Source organism: Panthera onca, chromosome B1, assembly GCF_046562875.1.
Source record: "Panthera onca isolate mPanOnc1 chromosome B1, mPanOnc1 haplotype 2, whole genome shotgun sequence".
Taxonomy (NCBI): Eukaryota; Metazoa; Chordata; class Mammalia; order Carnivora; family Felidae; genus Panthera; species Panthera onca.
In genome coordinates, this window is record NC_138342.1 from 30,880,089 (window position 1) to 30,893,920 (window position 13,832).

Below are 13,832 nucleotides of genomic sequence, written 5' to 3' on the forward strand. Positions count from 1 at the left end.
AGGATTATAATGTACTTTTATAGTTCCAAGAGACATTTTTACAAATTTAAATATATAACCCTAAATATATTAAAAAGATGTTCATCTTCCTCAAATACATAAGCTGCTTTTATTTACCTTGATACTCAACATAGCGCCTTGCATCTTGTAGATACCCTACAAGTTCAATACACATATATATGATTTTACATGAGTGTATCTACTTGGGGCCTTAATTAATCTATCTTCACTCTCTAAATTTAGAAGTGTCACTTGTATTTTTCTTCTGGTCATTTAATTGCCAGAGACATGCAAGTGTCAGCAGATCTATCGTTCTCCAAAACAGGTTAATGCTCCAGTTAAATGCTGTCCAGATAGTTTTTATTAAAAAGTAGCACAGTTCTCCCCATGAGGTTTCAGCATCACATGCCAGGAGGAACAGAAAAGCTAACTAGGTTGCAAGGATTTGTTGGAGGGTCTGATCATTGCTGTGTTATTGCTGAGGTAGACACAAATGAAGTGCTTAAGTAAAACGTCATTATTGTGGCCCTTCTCTCTTAACGGAGTTCTTTGAGACCAAAACATCTGGCTATAGTTCTTTTCTTTGTTAAAAAAAAAAAAAAGGCCAGCGTTGGGGTGCCTGGGTGGCTCATTCGGTTGAGGGGCCAACTCTCGTTTTCAGCTCAGGTCATGATCTCACAGTTTGTGAGTTTAAGCCCCACGTTGAGCTCCACGCTGACAATGCAAAGCCTGTTTAGGATTCTCTCCCTCTCTCTCTGTCCCTCCCCCACTCATACTCTCTTTCTCCCTCTCTCTCAAAATAAATAAACTTAAAAAAAAAAGACCAGTGTTTACTTGGCCAAAATTTTTACTGGGTAAAGATGCCAGTCTCTCAATAGAATTGGCCATCATTGCATATTTTTCAATAGTCATGTTGTAAAACTTTTCCTGTGTCATCTCAAGACCTCCTCCTGGAGTTTATTACATCAAATACCCAAATTCTTATATTTCCATAAGACTTTGACTATATTCTTATCCCCCTCAGACCCCAATATGATAAAAATCATTCCTGCTCCATTATTCTTTTGGGCTGATTCTGCTTCTCTCATTTCCTAAAGTGTCAATGTCTTAAAACAGGTAGCTCACACTTGGCTGGAAAAATTTCGCACACTTCCTCCAGTCCCCCAGCATACTCCAACTTCTGATTTCTACTCTTGCTTTCTACTCTGATGAAATTATGTTCTTGAAAATCTCCCATGAATTCTTGCTACCAAAGCCGCGGCTCCTTTCCATTCTTCAACTTCCTCACCTTCTCTGTTTTCTGTTGTTTGTTCTATCTTATTAAAAATCACTTCTTTTCACTTCAATGCTTGGCAGGGTAGGATGTCAATGACCAAGGAACTGGGATTTTGCCCATGCCCCCAGTTCTTTATCAGTATCAAGCAATAGTTTGAAAGTGCATTTAACTTTGTAAAATGTTCACACAAGTTAAACGTAAGTATGTTTTTACTGAAATATGGAAAATGAAACACGTGCAGGAAAGTCTGTCTTTATACCCTGTCCTCCACACCAACTCATCCCATTCCTCCTCATGTAAATAACCTGGTGAATCTCTTCCAGTGCTTTTTCTGTGTATCCAAATCGATATATGGGTATGTAAACAGAAATAGACATCGTATAAACATAAACGATACACACATAGTTTTTGCCAACAAATGAGCTCATGTGTGTATTTTTTCTGAAACCCGTCTGTTGCTTTAAAAGTAAAAGGAAGAGATACTAAGGGTGGGAAGGAGAGTAGCATGAAGAGTAGGGAGACACAAAGGTGGACAGATGGCTTGCCTTTAGGCTGAAAATATCTCATGAATACACAGGCATATTTCATGTCCATGACACATAAAGCTTCTTAAATTTAGCAACGCAAGATTAAGAGCAGAATCTTGGATTTTGATTTCGTTTTTAACAGTCGTTTTGTTGCTAATGTTGAGAATGAAACCACAGAGAGCTTAATTTGAGGGCCATCAATAAAATTCAATTTCAGTTTTTATTAGGAACTTGGGAAAGAAGGAATTATTTCTACATGACTTAATTTTAATAGTTGGTTTTGGTTTTCAAAAGGTATGAGGTTGAAAGTAGTTACAGTCAAGGAATAGAAAGAGAGCAGCTTAATTTGAGTGTTTTTTTTTTTTTTTTTTTTTTCACATTCTGGCTACACTGAGCAAGGTGATTGGATTACACGGTCTACTCAGATGCTGTAAATATCTTTACATGAGGTAAGCCTTTCCCTAGCACAGTGGTAACATGCCTTAAACAAAGTATTAAAAGCTTTGAACAAGATGGCATCTGAGTATAATGAGGTTTACTAGTTTTCTAGAAAAATGAAACACCTTTTGAAGTGACTTTTAGAAGATGAAGAAAGATTTGTACTACACAGAAGAGGCTTTCAGTGTTTGGGTTAAAAAGAACTCCGGTTCAAAAGACTTCAGGGGATTTTTCTATGAACTAAATGGTTAGAGATTGGTATCTCGTCACGCACCCTGTTGAAAAAGGAAAAGGTTATAGAAGGGCAGATATTAGAAAGGGCAAGGGAATTTCAAACAAGAATAAGCAACATTCTATTATTGCAGATATAGTCATTGCCAAAGAACTGGAGGTATCATTAATCATGTTACATTGAAAGAAATGAGCAATTGATTTGGAGATGATTGGTAGCTATCACCTGTAAAGACTAGAAAAGAGAGATTTAAATAAAACACTTTACGATAAAGATCCAAAAGTGAAAAATACCTTAGAATTGAGGGACACTCAAGTTAGAGATAAAGAATGCATTAATACATGTTTATTGAGAGGTTGAGGACTTTGGTAAGGGCTTGAAGACTTTCGACAGCCTAACCTTCAGATGCATGCAGTGAAAAGATTACTTAAGCAAGACAGCATTGATTGATATTTTCTCACACTTATTCCTATTAATGGGGCTAAAAGACATTAGTAATTAATAACCTCAAGATTGATAATTCTCATTTTAATCATTGATGTTGGTCATCACACATACTGGGAGCATTAGAGAAACGTGGCAAACATTTACTTTGAGTTTTAATGATGGGCTGTTTGCAAGGTTTTACAAGGCAAGTGCTTGGGGGCTATTTATCTCTTCTCAGGTAAGGCCCCAGCTGCTGCATGAATACTAACACGAATTCTCAAAATGAACCGGTGGACTTTCCACAGGTGCGGTTACCTAAAGAAGAAATATGACACATACTCATTTTCTTTGAAATAAAAAGACAACATTTTTAAAACCAAGAAGCCTTACACTACCTAATCACTTATCACTGTCCAATTAAAATGCAATTCAGAAAACATTTTGAATAAATTAAAATACCTAAGTGCAAACAGACACCTCTTGAAACCTGGGATCCTACACATATATTGTCCCACCCACTCTCATCCAAGATTCTTACTATATCAGTCTAGGGCTTTATGCTGGTGAGCGTGTGCTTACATATTCTTCCAGGAGAGTTCAATATGGATGCATCTCATCACCACAACCAAATGAAAACTACTCTTTCAATGCTTCAGTAAAGGGTAATTGAAAAGAAATCAAAAGGCCTCAGTGTATGATCATGGTGCAGTTCACACACTTACCATCTATACTGATTTTTGTTTAGCCTTCTACAACCAGAAGCTCTCTTTCCAGGGGCAACCTCTTCCTCCCACTTTGTATGCCCTGAATCCTATTATTTCTTTATTCCTCTCCTCTTGGCCACAGGAGTGGTCACATGACCCAGCCCTGTCCAAGCGTTTATCCTATTCCTCTGGCCAAAGTGACTCAAAATGGGGCAGAGAAAGTACTCTCCAGGATTTTCTGCCCCAGCCGCTAAGACGAGCAAGTGTTCCTTTTTCCACTGCGGATGTTAAGCTGGTAGAATGTGTCCAACCTGCTATGTGATTGCTTAAATTCTTTGGCTTATTTTCTTCACCTATAGAATTGAAACAATGGCATCCACCATGTCTGTACACGAAAGCATTGAGACATAACATTTAAGCTCACATACATCCCTCCAAAATAAATATTTAATTCAGACAGTAAGTCATCCGAACTAATTATTTAGTATTATATAAAAATGTCTTAATTTCTTAATCCTTAAGGAGTTATTCCATTGTCATGTAAATAGTGCTCATCAGCAAACAAAGCAAAAACCTCAATCTATTTATAAACCAATAATTAATAACAATGAATAATTCATTCTTCAGCCACTGAATAGTTTAATCACGTTATTAGTTATATCTTAATAGCCCTTTCCTCCAATATTAAAATTATATTTTAAAACTTCTAATTTCCTGGTACAATGTGTATCAGTCACTCTCAAATTTATCAATCACCTGGTAATCATATAAAATGCAGATTAGGATTCAACAGGTCAGGGTGGGGCCTGAGATATGGTATCTCCTTTTTTTTCTGGCTTTATTGAGCTATAATTCATATATAACATTGTGTAACTTTAAGGTGAACAATGTAATATGATACACGTATATACTGTGGAATGATTACCACGACAGGGTTAGTTAACATCTTCATCACATAATTCACATAATTACCTTTGTGTGTAATTGTGTGTATGTGTGTGCATGTGTGTGGTGGTTAGAACACCCAGGGCACCTGGGTGGCTCAGTCAGTTAAGCTTCCAGCTTCGGCTCAGGTCATGATCTCACAGTTCACGAGTTCGAACTCCTGCATCGGGCTCCCTGCTGTCAGTGTGGAGCCTGCTTCAAATCCTCGGTCCCCCTCTCTCTCTGCCCCTTCTCCACATGTGCTCTCTTTTTCTCTCTCTCAAAAAATAAATAGACATTAAAAAAATAAGATTTACTCTTTTCAAGGGAGGCAACCCATAAAAGACTCTTAAATACAGAGAACAAACTGAGGGTTGCTGGAGGGGAGGCGGCAGGGGGGATGGGCTAGATGGGCGATGGCCATCAAGAAGGGTATTTGTTGGGATGAACACTGGGTGTTACATGTAAGTGATGAATCACTAAGTTGTAGTCCTGAAACTGATACTACATATATGTTAACTAACTTGAATTTAAATAAATTAAATAAATTAAATAAATAAATGATTTACTCTCTTAACACTTTTTTTTTGTTAATATACAGTGTAATATTAGTTTCAGGTGTATAATATAGTGATTCACCACGTCCATGCAACACCTGGTGCTCATCACAAGTGCCCTCCTTAACCCACATCACTGATTTCACCCATCCCCCCACCCACTTCCCCTCTGATAACCATCAGTTTGTTCCCTCTAGTTAAGAGTCTGTTTCTTAGTTTGCACCCCCCTCTCTTTTCTTCCCCTTTGCTCATTTGTTTCGTTTCTTAAATTCCACATCTGAGTGAAATCAGATGGTATTTGTCTTGTCATTAGTTTTGAGCAATTTGATTATGATGTGCTTTGATGTGGTTTTCTTTGTTTCTTCTGCTTGGGGTTTTTGAGATTCTTGGATCTGTGCTTCTATAATTTTCATCAAATATGGGAAGTTTTCATCCACAGTTTATTCAAATGATTTTTTTCTGATTTTTTTTCTGTTTTCTTTTTTTTTAATTTAAATCCAAGTTAGTTAACAATACTTTTTGAGTATATAATAGCATTTTTAACTGTTGTCACCATGCAGTACATTAGATTCCCAGAACTTATTCATCTTCTAATTGGAAGTCTGTGCCCTTTGATCAACATCTCCCCATTACCCCTACCCCCCAGCCCCAGCAATCAGTGTTCCGCTCTCTCTCCCCTTCTATGAATTTGACATTTTTAGGTTCTACATGAAAGCGAGATCATACAGTACTTGTCCTTCTCTGTCTGACTTATTTCATATATGCATATAACACAACTTCTTTATCCATTCACCCATTGATAGACACGTAGGTCGTTTCCGTGTCTTGGCTATTGTGAGTGACGCTGCAGTGACTATGGGGTTGCAGACATCTCTTCAAGATAGTGATTTCATTTCCTTCAGGTATATTCTCAGAAGTGCAATTGCTAGATCATGTGGTGGGCCTCTTTTTACATTTTTGAGGAACCTCCATACTAATTTCCATAGTAGCTGTAGCAATTTACACTCTCATCAATAGTGCACAAGGGCTCCCTATTCTCCACATTCTCCCCCAGTTCTTGTTATCTCTTGTCTTTTTGATAATAGATATCCAAACAGGTAGGAGGGGATGTCTCATTTTGATTTGCACTTCCCTCATGATTAGTGATGTCAAGCACCTTTTCATGTACCCGTTGGTGATTTTCATGTCTCCTTTGGAAAAAATATCTATTCAGGCCCTCTGCCCATTTTTCAATTAGATTATTTTGGGTTTTTGCTATTGAGTTGTAAAAGCTCATTATATATTTTGTACATTAACTTCTCATCAGATAGGTGGTTTACAAGTATTTCCAACAAACTCTAGATGACAGGTGTATATCTGGGCTGCAGACCAGCTTCGAGCATCAAGGAGCTAGAACAAAACCCTCAGATCAATATAAATACAAATTAAATTAGTTTAGTTGGGAGTTGAAGATTGAAGACATAGCCTTATTTTTCTTATTAAAAAAAATGTGATTATGACAAATGGTTCTCTGGGCTTTTGTCTCCTCATCTTAGATGAAAATATTGAAATCTGTTATACAAAAAAACATAAGCATACAGTGGGTACTTAAGAAATTATTGATTGACTGACATTGGAAAATACCATAGAATCACATCTTGGGATTTTTAAGGACTTACTATTCTAAGTGAAAAGGCTGGGCATTTTTTATTAGGTAATTATTGTAGAGCTTCCAGATTTATATTCAATCTTCATTTTCACATAATAGTCAATTTGACAAATATATATATATATAAGATCCTGTCATTTTTAATGAAGAATTGAGCCTATAATTAAATGTTGTTCACAGTTCAGTGACCTAGGGTTCATACTGAAAAGACAAGTTAAAATGGTAGGTAAACAATGAAACACATTTCTGACCAAGCGACTTCATGAAAATATACACTGGAATATGATTGTCAGTTAAGGTGGCTTCTTAAAGGCAGCCTGCATTAGAATAGGGTGTGCATTTCCTTCCCATGCCTTGCAGTGCTGGTGCAGAATAGTAAACATATCATTTTAATATAAAATAGACATCCTGGTTCAAAAGTTGCAGCATAGAGTTGACTCTTTAAGCCAGAAGACGTTGAAATATACTGAGAGGCAACATTTCACCAAGAAATGCACAAAGTTCATCAAATTTCAGTCATGAAATTTCAGCTAAGAATATTCCTTCTTAGCATAAAAGATTTTGACATTCTCTGTTTAACAGATTTTAAAGTGAGAGTAATTTAGTGTATCTCAGATAATATTAGAGTAATCGACGGATCGGGTTTCCTTGTTCCAAGGTAGAATACCAAGTATTCAGTTGAGTTGTTGATGATGGATTGATTTGACCCAGACTTAAGGATATCCCTAAAAAAGCAAAATAATAAGATCAACGTTTCCCAGGGTGGTTTCTTTTTTGTTGTTTTTTGTTGTTGGTTTTTTTTTGGTCATTCCTTGATCAACTAAGTCGATTTTGGCTTTTAGTTACTAATCAATATTCCACTAATGCCTGTTATAACAATTCAAAAAGACTTAACAGAACCTCATAAGAGTCAATTTGGTTAATTCCCACCCCCCCCCCCCCCACATAGGTAAATGTGACAAATGTATTTTTATTTAGTGACACCTGAGGTGGGTTAGGATTTTTTAAGTTTATGGGCAGGCTTTTTTAAGAGACCTGAGTGAGAATTTCAAGCTAACGGCAACATTTCCATGAAGTATATCTCTAAACAAAAGAAAAATCTGACAGTTGTTTTGAAATCAGCATACCATGTTAAGTTTAACACACATTCCAGCACAAAGCTGGTCATTCCATGACCAGTCTAGAAAGAATTACCCACATGGTATAGATGAACATTTGTCCATTCAGCTTCAAGATAGCTCTTAACGTCTGTAGAAATCATTTTTTTTTTCACTGAAAAAAAAAAAAACCATCAGGTGTTACATGGCACAATTATTTGTGACATTGTCGGGGATCCTTTTATTTTTGCTATATATTGCCTCATAATTGCAATTTTGAAAGTGGATTACTGAGTTGAAAGGGCAGAAAAGTTGAAGGAGTGAGTTTATGAGTTGAGCTCTGTGTGGAAACCTCCCTTGGGTAGCTCAGCATCCAGCAGTATATAGCATACATAGATTAATGATTTGAGTTAGAATAATATGACTTGTTATTTAAGTACAAGGATAAATAATGAACACTACCACGTTTCCCAATCCATAAAAAACCTAACCCTTTAAATTTTTTAAAGTAGCTATATAGCAGATAAAAACTTTTTTTTTTTTCTGTTCTTTTCTCAATCCTTTTACTGTTACGTTGTTGTCTAAAGGTTGGAAGTAGATTTCTGAATCTTTTGGAAGTTTCTTGGTTGAGGTTATCCCATGTAGAGTTTCATTATCTTGGCAGGAAAACAAACATAAGGCAGATAACATTTGAGGCATTTAGCACTACACCTGGCACATAGCATCCATTTAGCATTTGTAAAATTATGTATGGTATGCTACATAATTTCTTCATTTGATATTATACTAATCAGAGACATTTTTCATGTAAAATAAAATGTTTTTAATCACCAACACAGAAAAATGGGTCTTTAGGCCAAACTTCATGGTGATTGCAAAATATTTAGATTATTTAAAATACTGATGAAGAAGCTCAATCTTTTCCCCTTTTAGCAGATGTGAGATTTTCAAGATAGCTCTAGTGGTAAGAACTGGGGGCCTACTTCAACGCACATGTGCTGAAATGTTCTGTTTCCCAGCTTTATAATTAGAGATTATTTCACAGTGATTTTCAGCATAGATAAAATTTAGCTCACTTAAGATATGACAGCCATCATCTCTTATTTTCATTAAACATGCTCTAGAGCGGGTGGTTATAGAAATAAGATAGGAATTAGCATCTGAAAGTTTAAAGATGATTGCAAAATCTCTTCCTTAGAAAATTATGGGTTTCCCTTGGCTTAGCTTCCCTAAAATAAATCACGATTGCTCCAAGTGGCAGCCTCTGCTGCCTGATGTATCACATTCAAGCGTTCATCCACATCCACAAAATAGAAGTCTGACTTCAGTTGTTCCAAAATATAAGCTGTGTCTCGCTCTTGAGATGTAGGGACAATTGGCTGAGTGTGTCACCAAAGCCCATATGCCCCTGCATAATTTGCCCACTTTTCCTCTTCGAATGTGTCTTGGCATAAATGCATCTGCTCCACCATACATGCTCTTCAATGACATGCAATTTTCTTATGCCTGGGAGCAAACCTTTAAAGTGAAATTAAAAAAAAATAATAATTAAGAAACTATTTCTAGTTCTGTTTAAAAAACGAATAAAACTTTGTCTATGGAGGGCCATCAAACAAATCAACTTAGCTCTTCCACTGATGATCATTTCCTGTGGTGTCCATTTATCAAGGGGAAGAGTTCATGTTGGCTGGCTTCCACATTCAATGGTGGTTCTGTCAGCATTCAGGGACTATGAGAGTTGTTGCTCTATTTTTTTGGAACCAAACTCCGATGCTCTGGGAAAGACAGTCTGTGAAATGCTTAGGATAGGAAAATTTTCTAAGTCCTCTGTCTCCCACTTTCTACGTGAATTATTTTCATCTCTTCATTGCTGTGATATTCAAGGACATTCTTATTAGGAAGATGTTGCTGATGGGAGTGATCCTCAAAGGGACCTTAAGACAAAAACGACCTTGGATATTTCATCTGAGTGTCCCAGGTCCTTCAAATGCTTCTGAAAAAAACCTCAGGAGGAGTCATAGAAATAAGGGCATACATCTCACTGTTCTTCTTCACTAATTTCAGAATACAGGGCCACCAATTTATCCACTAATGTTTCTTTCTCACTACAGAAAACATAGGATTTAGTAAGTACTTATTACTTGGTATTGGACCAGTCAGTATGGAGGTCTTGTGGACTTAGGGCTTATTTGACACAGGTAAGACGAGAGAGTAAAGGGCAAAGAAAAACACATAAAGCAAGTGTGCAAAAGCAGACAGAAGACCATTTGGCCGCCACAAATGAAAGATGTGACCTGGGTTCTTGACTTTATAGTTTCTACTTCTGGTAGTGAGCGAGACTTTCTGTATTTCCTATGTAGATAGTCTGTGAGATACCACGGCTTTCTTCCAATAGATTCTCCAAAGCATTCAATCAACAAATATATATTGACTTTGTACTATGTGCCCAGGATTGTAGAAAGTTCTAATTAAACAACAGAGTATGAGATAGACATGGAAACTATCTTCAGAGATTGTATGGTTTGACAGGAAAATGAAACACTGAATAGATAATTCCACCAAAAAAACATATTGTGAGAGGGGAAATACAATCTGATATGAAAGCATGTAGTTTGGGTAGCATGAGTCATTATGCAGCATTAGTCTACCAGTCATTAGTCGGGTAGAGAGGGATACTGACACTGGTTAAACAGGGCCTCTTTGAGGAAGTAGCATGTCAAAAGAGACCTAAAGGATTATGGACAATTGACTAGGTGAATGGAGAGGGAAAAGTGAAAACATTCCAAGCAAAAGAAAAAGGTAAGAGCTCTGTGAAGCCTCAAGATAGGTAATTGGTATTCTGGGAAATGCCAGTATGAAGAAATCCAATACAGCCCCCAAAAATTGAAGAGGTAAGTAAAGGTTAAAACTTAGGAATGCTTTTATAATTAGTGTAGATTTATAATATATTTTAAAGTCAGAAAATTTAATGCCTCTAGCTTTGTTCTTCTTTCTCAAGATAGTTTGGGCTATTTGAGGTCTTTTGTAATTCCAATGAATTTTAGGATAATAAAATTTTTATGTTAAAAAATGCCTTTGTATTTTGATGGGCATAGCATTAAACCTTTGTATCTCTTTAGCTAATTAAAACAAAGTGGTATTAACATAAAGACAGACATATAAACAGTGGAACAGAATAGAGAGCCCAGAAATAGATTCACATGTATACACTCAATTGATCTTCAACAAAAGTGCCAAGAATATAAAATGGGGAGAGGATAGTCTCTTCAATAACAGGTGTTGAGAAAACTGGATAACCACATACAAAAGAATTTAAATTGGACTCATACTATACAAAAATCAATTCAATATACATTAAAAACTTAAAGGTAAGACCTGAAAATATAAAACTTCTAGAAGGAAACATATGAGAAAATCTTTTTTTTATGTTTATTTATTTTTGAGAAAGAGAGAGACAGAACATGAGCAGGGGAGTGGCAGAGAGAGAGGGAGACACAGAATCCAAATCAGGCTTCGGGCTCTAAGCCGTCAGCACAGAGCCCGACACAGGGCTCAAACTCACGGACCATGAGGTCATGACCTGAGCTGAAGTTGGATGCCTAACTGACTGAGCCACCCAGGTGCCCCAATAAAATTCTTGACAGGAATGTTTGCAATGATTTCTCCAAAAGAAAAAACAACAAAAGCAAAAATAAACAGGTGAGACTCTATCAAACTAAAACTCTTCTGCACAGCAAAGAAAACAATCACCAGAATGAAAATGCAGCCTATGGAATGGGAGAAAATATTTGCAAGGAGTTAATATTCAAAGTATATAAGGAACTCCTACAACTCAATAGCAAAAACTAAAAAAACCAACAACCATAAGAAACATGTGACTCAACTTAAAAATGGGCAAAGGGCTTGAACAGACATTTCTCCAAGGACACAAATGACCAACAGATACATGGAAAGCTGCTAAACATCTCTAATCATGAGGAAAATGAAAATCGGAACTATAATGAGATATCACCTCACACCAGGTTATTCTCAAAAAAAAACAAAACCAAAAAAAAAAAAAAATGTAAACAGGTTGTGGAAAAATGGGAATCCTTGTACACTACCAATGAGAATGAAAATGGTGCAGCCAAGATGTAAAACAGTATGGAGTTTCCTCGAGAAATTAAAAGTAGATCTACCATATGATCCACTAACCTACTTCTGGGTATTTATCCAAAGGAAATAAAAATCACTATCTCTAGGTGATATCTGTATTCCCATGTTCATTGCAGCATTATTCACAATAGCCAAAATACGGAAACAACTTAAATGTCCATCAACAGATGAATAGATAAAGAAAATGTGATATTATTCAACCTTAAAAGAAAGGAATAAATCCCATCATATGGGACTACGTGGATAAACGTGAAGGACATTATGCTAAGTAAAATACCAGTTGCTGAAGGATAACCACTGCATAACTCCACATATGTAAGGTACCTAAAATAGTCAAACTAACAAAAGCAGAGACTAGAATGGTGGTTGTCAGAGGCTAGCAGGGGAGCTGTTGTTCAACGGATGTAAAGTTCCAGTCATGCAAGGTGAAGAAGTTCTAGAGATCTACTGTACAACATAGTGCCTATATTGCGCACTCTTAAAAAAATTTAGTAAATCTCATGTTAAGTGTTCTTATCACAAAAGAAGAAAAAAGGGGGAGGCATAAGGAACTTTTGGAACTGATAGATAGGTTTATTATCTTGATTATGGTAATGGTTTCACAGGTATGCCTGTCGTACTCATCAAATTGTATATATTACATATGTGCAGTCTTTTGTATATAAATTATGCCTCAATAAATCTGTTAAAAAAGCACTTGAGAATGCTTTTAAGAACTCTGAATTTTATTCTAAAGTCATGGAAAAGCAAAATAAAGTTTTTTAAGAAGTTATGATAACATAATCAGATTTGCATCTTTCACCATTTCGGGCTGTTGCATTAAATAAGAAGGGAAATGATATTAACTGGGACTAAAGTCATGGTTCTCAACTGGAAGCATTATTGCTTCCCAGTGAACATTTTATAATGCATGGAGACATTTCTTATCATCAGGACCCAGGGGGAAGGAGGAAGAGTTGCTATTGGCATCTAGTTGGTAGAGGACAGGGATGCTGTTAAACATCCTACAATGCACAAGATGATCTAACACAACAAAGAATGATCTGGTCCAAGATGACAATGGTGTTGAGGTTGAGAAACCCTGGAGTAGGCTAAAGGCAATGGAAATGAAGAGAAGTTATGTATTAGATACTTAAGAGGTAAAATTAATACAATTTAGTGATTAGACAGAGGGGTCAGGCATAAAGAGCAAAAAAGTTTAACCCTCTGGTCAACTGCATCATATGCTGCTTTGACTTCAAGTAGATCAACAATCAACTTTTTTTCCAGATAAGTTGGGAGATGAGAAAGTCACCAGTGACTTGGGAAACGCTGGTTTGGTAAAGCAGTGGGGAGAGTTCAGAGTGGGTTGGGGAGTGAAGAGAAGAAATACAACCTTTTAACAATTCTTTTGAAAAGCTTGACTGCAAAGAGCAAGAGAAAAGAGCCATAGCTAAAACAATATACGGTTGATTTATTATTATTACCCATTACTGCTTAAGAAGGGAGAGATTTGGTATGTTTAAATATTAATATCAGGGTTAAATGTCAGTAGAAGAATACTAAAGATACAGGATACAAAGAGAATAATTGTTGGGGCAAGACCTCCAAGAAGGAAGAAAGGGAGCATGACAAATAAATAAGACGACTGATGGAGCCCACATAACAAACAACAGCTTACTGATGTAGTCATTTTCTTTCCATAGGTGGAGATAGTTGATGCAAACTACGGAGTGAAATCCCTAGGAAACTGAAGCAAGGGCATTGCCAAAGGGGTTCTTGTTTGTTTGCTTTTCTCACTTTGGTGGTATTTTGAATATTAAGGGAAAATAAAAGTCTCCTTTTAGGACTCTCTTCACAGGCAATGTT

General features: G+C 36.4%; 1 long non-coding RNA gene across 2 annotated transcripts in view; it reads right to left on the reverse strand.

The window, feature by feature from the left end:
• Positions 1-13,832, reverse strand: part of LOC132692622 (uncharacterized) — a 32,782-nt gene that overhangs the window by 2,472 nt on the left and 16,478 nt on the right. Inside the window, exon 3 of one of the 2 annotated variants that reach the window (XR_009616464.3) lies at positions 3,065-3,214. This is a non-coding gene — a long non-coding RNA (uncharacterized LOC132692622). Of the gene's footprint in view, positions 1-3,055; positions 3,215-13,832 lie in introns of those variants that run through there. The other variant, XR_009616465.3, reaches the window with a different exon arrangement.